At 33.8% G+C, this 7,945-nt stretch overlaps 1 pseudogene; it reads right to left on the reverse strand.

Moving 5' to 3' along the window:
* Nucleotides 1-1,068: 1,068 nt before the first annotated feature.
* Nucleotides 1,069-3,489, reverse strand: LOC149528711 (glutamate--tRNA ligase, cytoplasmic pseudogene; annotated as a pseudogene).
* Nucleotides 3,490-7,945: the final 4,456 nt, after the last annotated feature.

A 7,945-nucleotide genomic window follows, 5' to 3' on the forward strand; every position in this document is an offset into this window, starting at 1 on the left:
CAAATCATACTCATGATTCATCTTTAGATTTAATGAGAATGAGAACTTATCATGAAGTATTGATTCCAACCGTCGATGTTTTAATTATGTCTTAATGTTTTTAATTGACCAGAATAGGGTTTTGTTTAGGGTTTTTTTTAATGACTGAACACTTGAATTGATCTCTTGTGCAGGCAAGTCTTCAAACAAAGTGGGTATAGTTTTGGGTATTCTTGGGGGCTTCTTGTTGATGTTATTGCTATGCCTATTTGGATTTAGAAGAAGATTCAAGTCTACGGTATTGAGGAAAGGTACTTTTGAGGTGATTGTTTTTTGGTAAATCGTTCTTTCAAATGTCAACAAAAATTTTGGCTAGTTGATTATATAAGAGCTACTCACTCAAAAAGGAAATAAGGGGGAAAAAATTTCGTTTATTTTTTCTTGTAAAATAAAATCTTCTCTATAAAAAATGTGTAATATTTTTCACATGCATCAATTAGCAGAGAATCCTGATACAGAGGTGTACTCTGCTATTGGGAAGGAGCATGGAATTTTTATCAACTTGGAAAATATAAAGGCTCCAACTAGAAATTTTCATGATGATAACAAGCTTGGAGAAGGGGGATTCAACTCTGTTTACAAGGTAACATAACTCTAACCACATTAAATATGCTATTAAATTGAACTAGGTTACTTCTTTATTCTCCATTGAACAACAATCTACAAACTATTTCATAGAGAATGAAAGGGTGGGAATATGTCCTAAAGTCACACAAAACAGGCATTTTAATTTTGGATTTTAGGACTCTCATATATTATTAGAATACACTCTTGTACAATTGCATGAAGTATAAATTCTCAAATGTTCACCAGTTTATGTTCTGCAGATACCTTCCCATACAAAATAATTCAAAACATTGATAGTTATGAGAGCTCCCCTACTAGTGTGTATGTGACACAGAGGCAAATTGGACATCTTTGTTCAAATAGACTATTGAAAGCTATATCAACATCTTGCAATGAGAGTCATATTTGGACATCAATGTAAAATACCAACACAATGTACAGAAACATACATAAATTCATCTATTATTGACCATAAAGGTTTTGAGTCAGTGAAAAATATACCTTCTTTTTAGTAATCAAATGCTCAACTTCAACAAGTGACAAGTTGACAAGCTCTGAAATCTCTGGTAGCCAAGTCAACTTTAGCTTTGTTGTTTTGACTGATCCTTCAAGATGGAGCATGCCATGAAGCCGTACAATAATACCCTTTGAGTCCTTCACAATATTTTTTATTATGGCATTGCCTAAATCCATTAGTGTTACCTCTTCACCTTCTAAGACAAGAGCAACATCATCACTCTCCAACCAAATGTGTTTTGTGTAAGTAGTTGCTTTCTTGCCAACACCTTCATACTTTTTATGCCTAGCCAAAATTTTGACAAAAGGTTCTTCAGGCCCATTTGTTAAGCATAGAAGAACACAATTTTCAAAAAGAGCAATGTGTCTAGGATAGACAAGGTCAATGATTTTTTTATTCATTGTCCAAATTCTGTCCCACTCCATTAGATTTTGATTTTTTGATTTTTTGATGCTCCTTGAAACAAAAGTGCTAAAGAAAACTTAGATTTATAATTTTAATTGGTATAGGTCATAAGAATCTGTATGGAAACTATAGAAAATTAAGTGAAAAAAAAGGTGTTCCAAAGAAAAAGTCCAACATTTAAATTTGTGATAGAATAAATTGCTTTAAGGCCTCTCCTATCAATCCCCTTCGTAATGTTCCTTGCACTGTTGGGAAGCAAGGATCATTCCAACCCTCCACTTTTTTATTATCTACAAACCACTATAGTTTTCGCTTGCTCAGGAGAGTATAAACAAAATTCAAATAGCTAAAATCCCATATATGCACTTTACGCAAACCCATGTCTTCTAAGACCCTATAATATTGTTCATTATGATCATGGTACTCACTTGATCGGAGAGCATGTGTCACACCTTCAATGCTATCCACATATGGGCATGCAAAATCATATGTTGGATATATCTTGTATTTAGATCTAACATGGTGATGGCAGATAGGATTGCATCTATAATAAATAGGATCTCACAATGTCTTGTTAACATCTTGCATATCTAGCTTACCTCTTAGACAACATTGCATCCCCCCCTTAGTAGCAGCAATCATTTCTTTCCACAAACACATATTTTGCTCCATAGAGTTATTCCTATTGATGGACTCAATTCCATCCATTCTCTCTTTCTGCATCTGCTCTCGACGTGTGTCATCTACATATGCCTTCCCCTCAAATATCAATTTCTTAGCCATTTCTACTAACTGCAAAAAATAATCTGAAGTGTATGTAGGTCCTTCTCCTTTAATGCCTAGCATATCAAGGTCATTCAATATGTTCTCTACAAACTCGTTGCTTTCTTTAGCAGGGTTTATGTCATCAAAGCGTATAATCAAGCACCCTTTATACCTTTGAGCAAAGTATTGGTTTAAAAAATGAGCTTTTGCATGTCCAATATGAAGATATCCACTCGACTCAGGAGGAAACCGAGTACAAACTTTCCCAATTTCTACATCCGATAGATCAATGTCAAAAGAACCTTCCTCCTTTGCTTTCTCATTGCTTTCACTTTTGATACCATTAGGCTCACTTTCTCTCAGACTTACTGGCTTTGTCTTACCAATTCCTCTTCTACCAACATATTTATCAACTACTTGACCAAGTACTGGATACTCTGACAATATTGAGTTAAACCATCTAGCTAAACTTTGATATTTCTTTGATTTGTGGATACCTTCCCATCTTTGTTCTCAAATGTTCACCGGTATATGTTCTGCAGATACCTTCCCATACAAAATAATTCAGAACATTGATAGTTATGAAAGCTCCCCTACCAGTGTGTATGTGACATAGAGCCAAATTGGACATCTTTGTTTGAATAGACTTAAGCTATATCAATAGCTTGCAATGAGAGTCATATTTGGACATCAATGTAAAATACCAACACAATGTATAGAAACATACATAAATTCATCTATTATTGACCATAAAGGTTTTGAGTCAGTGAAAAATATACCTTCTTTTTAGTAATCAAATGCTCAACTTCAACAAGTGACAAGTTGACAAGCTCTGAAATCTCTGGTAGCCAAGTCAGCTTTAGCTTTGTTGTTTTGACTGATCCTTCAAGATGGAGCATGCCATGAAGCCATACAATAATACCCTTTGAGTCCTTCTCAATATTTTTTATTATGGCATTGCCCGAATCCATCAGTGTTACCTCTTCACCTTCTAAGACAAGAGTAACATTAGCACTCTCCAACCAAATGTGTTTTGTGTAAGTAGTTGCTTTCTTTCCAGCACCTTCATACTTTTTATGCCTAGCCAGAATTTTGACAAAAGGTTCTTCAGGTCCATTTTTTAAGCATAGAAGAAAATAATTTTCAAAAAGAGCAGTGTGTCTAGGACAGATAGGGTCAATGATTTTTTTATTCATTGTCCAAAGTCTATCCCACTCCATTAGATTTAGATTTTTTGATGCTCCTTGAAACAAAAGTGCCAAAGAAACTTAGATTTATAATTTTAATTGGTATAGGTTATAAGAATCTATATGGAAACTATAGAAAATGAAGTGAAAAAAAGGTGTTCCAAAGAAAAAGTCCAACATTTAAACTTGTGACAGAATAAATTGCTTTAAGGCCTCTACTGTCAATCCCCTTCACAATGTTCCTTGCACTATTGGGAAGCGAGGATCATCCCAACCCTCCACTTTTTCATTATCTACAAACCACTGTATAAGTTTTCACTTGCTCAAGAGAATATAAACAAAATTCAAATGGCTAAAATCCCACACATGCACTTTCTGCAAACCGATGTCTTCTAAGACCCTATAATATTGTTCATTACGATCATGGTACTCACTTGACTGGAGAGCATGTGTCACATATTCAATGCTATCCACATATGGGCATGCAAAATCATATGTTGGATATATCTTGCATTTAGATCTAACATGGTGACGGCAGACAAGATTGCATCTATAATAAATAGGATCTCGCAATGTTTTGTTAACATCTTGCATATCTAGCTTACCTCTTAGACAACATTGCATCCCCCTCTCAGTAGCAACAATCATTTCTTTCCATAGACACATATTTTTCTCCATAGAGTTATTCCTATTGATGGACTCAATTCCATCCATTCTCTCTTTCTACATCTGCTCTCAAGGTGTGTCATCCACCAATCTAGGTCGCATAAAAAAACTTTTAAATGAGTTGTGTTAATATAATTTTTTAAGGATTGGTTATTGTAGACACCTAAATCCTTTAGAATATAACGTATTTTTATTTTTTGAAAAGTCCCTGATGACATCATCATTAATTATTTATTTATTTATTTAATTTATTTATTTATTTTTGTGCCATTAAATCCCTTTATCTTAATTAAAAATATTTAATTAAGAAATCCCTCCCAAAAATGTCTAAATCTTATTTAAACATTATTTCCTTATTTATTAATTATTTAATTAATAAATTGAACAAAAATCCCAAAATAAATAATTTATTTATTTTTTGCCCAAAACTTGGCCAATTTTCTTAAGACCACTAACCTCTTCCAAAATCTTCTAATCCTTCTTTAATTTTGATTAAAGGCTAATCCCATCATTTCCTACCCCTAATCCCAATTCAAAATATTTAATTAAGATTAAATATTAATCTTCATGTTTATTAAAAATATTTTAATAAATATCTCCTCAACCCAAACCCTTAAAATAAATAAAACTTTGTTTATTTCCTAAAAACCTTATTTATCCTCATCCTAGGAAGTTCTCGACTCTTCTAGAAGGTCTTCATCCTCATCCTAAGCCTGTCTCTAATCTTCCATTTAGCCTAATCCACCCCATCCACCCATACTAACCAAGCTTAGCCACTAACTCACCCACCCTCATTAAATGCCATCCACTTGCCCATCTCTAACATCCCTAATATAATCCTAAACCATCTCTAATCCTACCCTTAATCATTTGCACAATCCTAAACAAGCTTAAGACTTTCCTAAGCCAAGCCAAAGTCTTCCCTCAAAATATCCCAACCACCAAGCCATAAATGCTCTTACAAAGCCATAAAAGACTCTTAGAAACCCATTCATTGCTCTTAGAAGCCATTATGAAGGGTTTTTATGAAGATATTATCCCTTGAGCCTCCTTTGTTGGCTCATCCTTTCCCTTTCCTCCATCCTCTCACCCTGTGACATGTGTCACTCCCTGATTGGCTATAAGGAAGCACAATCCATGTGCTCTCCTCTCATGCAATCTGAGCCCTCCATGAGCTTTTCCCCATCCTTGCATCTTAGCCCTCAAACCCTCAAGCCCTTAGCCTATAAATTGAATCCCATCCCAAGCCATTTTAACACAATCCTTAAGCTAAAGTTACCATGTCATTTTGAGAACAAACTCCATAGCTTTTGCATACATCCACACCCAAATTCCAAGAATCCATTGAAGCAAATTCGAAGCCCTTTGAGCATACATACCAATCCTTTACTTAGACTCATCTACCAAGCAAAGAGTGAAATCCTATTGACAGAGTCCATTCATTTGGCTCATAGCCCTAATTAGGGGTTCCTCTTTAGTCTCTCATATATGTTATATTGATCTTGTTAGTTAATGCTTTGGTTTTTAAAAAGATTAGTGTTTTCTTGCTAACATATTAGTGTATATAGTTACAACCAAAGTCATAAGGTTTTTGACATTGGTGGAACCGTAGTACACTGTTAATTAAATGGTAACATATTCTACATAAAGGTGAGTTTGTTATTTGGAGTTCCCTGGTTGCTTTCTCAAACTAATCAACCTTGATTTGATAAGTGTTTCTGCTTGTAAACTATAGTGTTAGAATTTTGATGTGGAATTCCTTTTGCATGCAGGCTCATTTGGGGAAGTTTTTCGAGGCATATGGAAAGGAACAAAAGTTGCAATCAAGATTTTACTAGAGCAAGACTTGACAGAGGAGAACATGGAAGATTTATGTAATGAAATATCACTTTTAAGGTAGCTACATAACATTCTATTCAAAATACTATAATCATCATTAATTTCTCCTGCTATCTCAAATTACTTTAAATAAAGAGGTTGGTAGGACTTTTCTTTCTCATACATTTTCTCTTTTGTTCTACATGCATCTTGTCTAGCTACTTGTGACATCCAAATGGTATTTTCCAGCTCCCTGTCTATAGCTTGAAGTTATTGTTCTGAAAATTTAAAGAAGGGTGAAGTTTTCTTCTAAAGTTCTCAAAAATTATATACAATTGTATGTTGTTTTTATCGTATAATTTGATGCTTTGGTTTGGATATCTTGTATCTGTAAATAGTACAATGCCTATGAGCTTGTTTAGAACTCATGCAATGGTCGCATCACAATTTGTGTGAAATTGCTTGTATTTTTGGCCCTAAAATGCCCTAGACAATTTGTATTCACCAAAATGCTAATATCAAAACCATGCAAATGCAATCAATATCATCGTCCAAGATGTTTTCATCCAAACAGTGCTATGCAAGGAATAATGATGCATTTTTGTTGAAGAATTACACACATATTTGCTCCAAAAATCGCCACTTTACCTTTAGAGTTCAAAATGCATGGTATAAAGTCATAAAGGCATGCTTTTTGAAGCACTTTGCATTTTTTTTTGTATGTAAAATTGACACTTAGTCTTCTTAGTTACTAAGAGGGGGTTTTAAATGAGAAACACAAATGTATATGCATTCAAAATCGATACTTTGGAGTCTTTTATAACTAAAGTTGATAATGATGTGCTTTTCAAAACAATTTGCATGTGTAAACACATCTTAAAAGTGCCACAATAACTTGACACTTTCTTTTTAGGAGGTTTTACATATGGTTTTTATTTTACGCATGTTTAATATATGCAATTTTATAATACACAAACAATGTGCTCTAGTAGCATTCAATTGATGGATCAAGGGTTTGTGTGATTTGCCTGAAAACAAGATACATAGTTTTGGTGATCATGTGGTTCTTTTGTAGGATTTAGGTAACTTGCAAGATAGCTCACATAGTGTGAAGTAATTTCCTTAATGTATTTTCATATGTGAGGATATCTCTTTTATTGTTCTCAGAATTTAGAATATCTAAAGGACTTTTGTAAGACTGAAGTGCAGCAATGCTTGTGATCTGATTAGAAACAATGGAGTTATGAAATTTAGTAGGGAAGCATAAGTGAATATTGTCTTGTTCCATGCTGCCCATACACAATTTTTGTTTATTTATCATTTTGAAGTTCTTTCTCATCATTTTAGGGAATTTTCAATAATGAACTTGGCAGGAGGATAGAGAAGAATCCAGAAGCCAATTGATTATTTGTGGTATGAGAAGACTTCATTATTTTTATGATTTTGTTTTCATTTCATGTTTTCATTGATGGGATCACTTTGAATTGATGGTTGTACTTGTAAATGACTACTATATAAGTTTGGCTTTGATCCTTTCATGTGCTAGATGGTTATTTGTTTTCTAGTTTTATAAGTTAGCTTCTGTATATAGGTCTTACTATCCTTTAAAATAAAATGAGTTGTTTTTCTTCTGACATGATTTTCTCTCTTATTACTATTAGTGGTAATATGCTTCACCCTTCCCACTTCATGCTATGCAAAAATGGCTATCCATGTACTTCTATCAGGTGTGGGATTACCAGACAAAAGGTTGTATCCAAACTCTTGATGGACATACCCATAATGTATCAGTAGTTGGCTTTCATCCTGAACTTCCTATCATTGTCACAAGTTCTAAAGATGGTACTGTACACATTTGGAATTCAACAACATATAGGCAAGTTTATTGAATTATTTTTTTCACTGGATTTTGTAAAACCATAATCTATTTTTGGATGATAGTGCCACTTGCATTTGGCATTTATAGCACATCCAATGATGT

This window comes from Cupressus sempervirens, chromosome 11, assembly GCF_028749045.1.
Source record: "Cupressus sempervirens isolate cs-2001-9-10 chromosome 11, ASM2874904v1, whole genome shotgun sequence".
NCBI classification, from domain to species: Eukaryota; Viridiplantae; Streptophyta; class Pinopsida; order Cupressales; family Cupressaceae; genus Cupressus; species Cupressus sempervirens.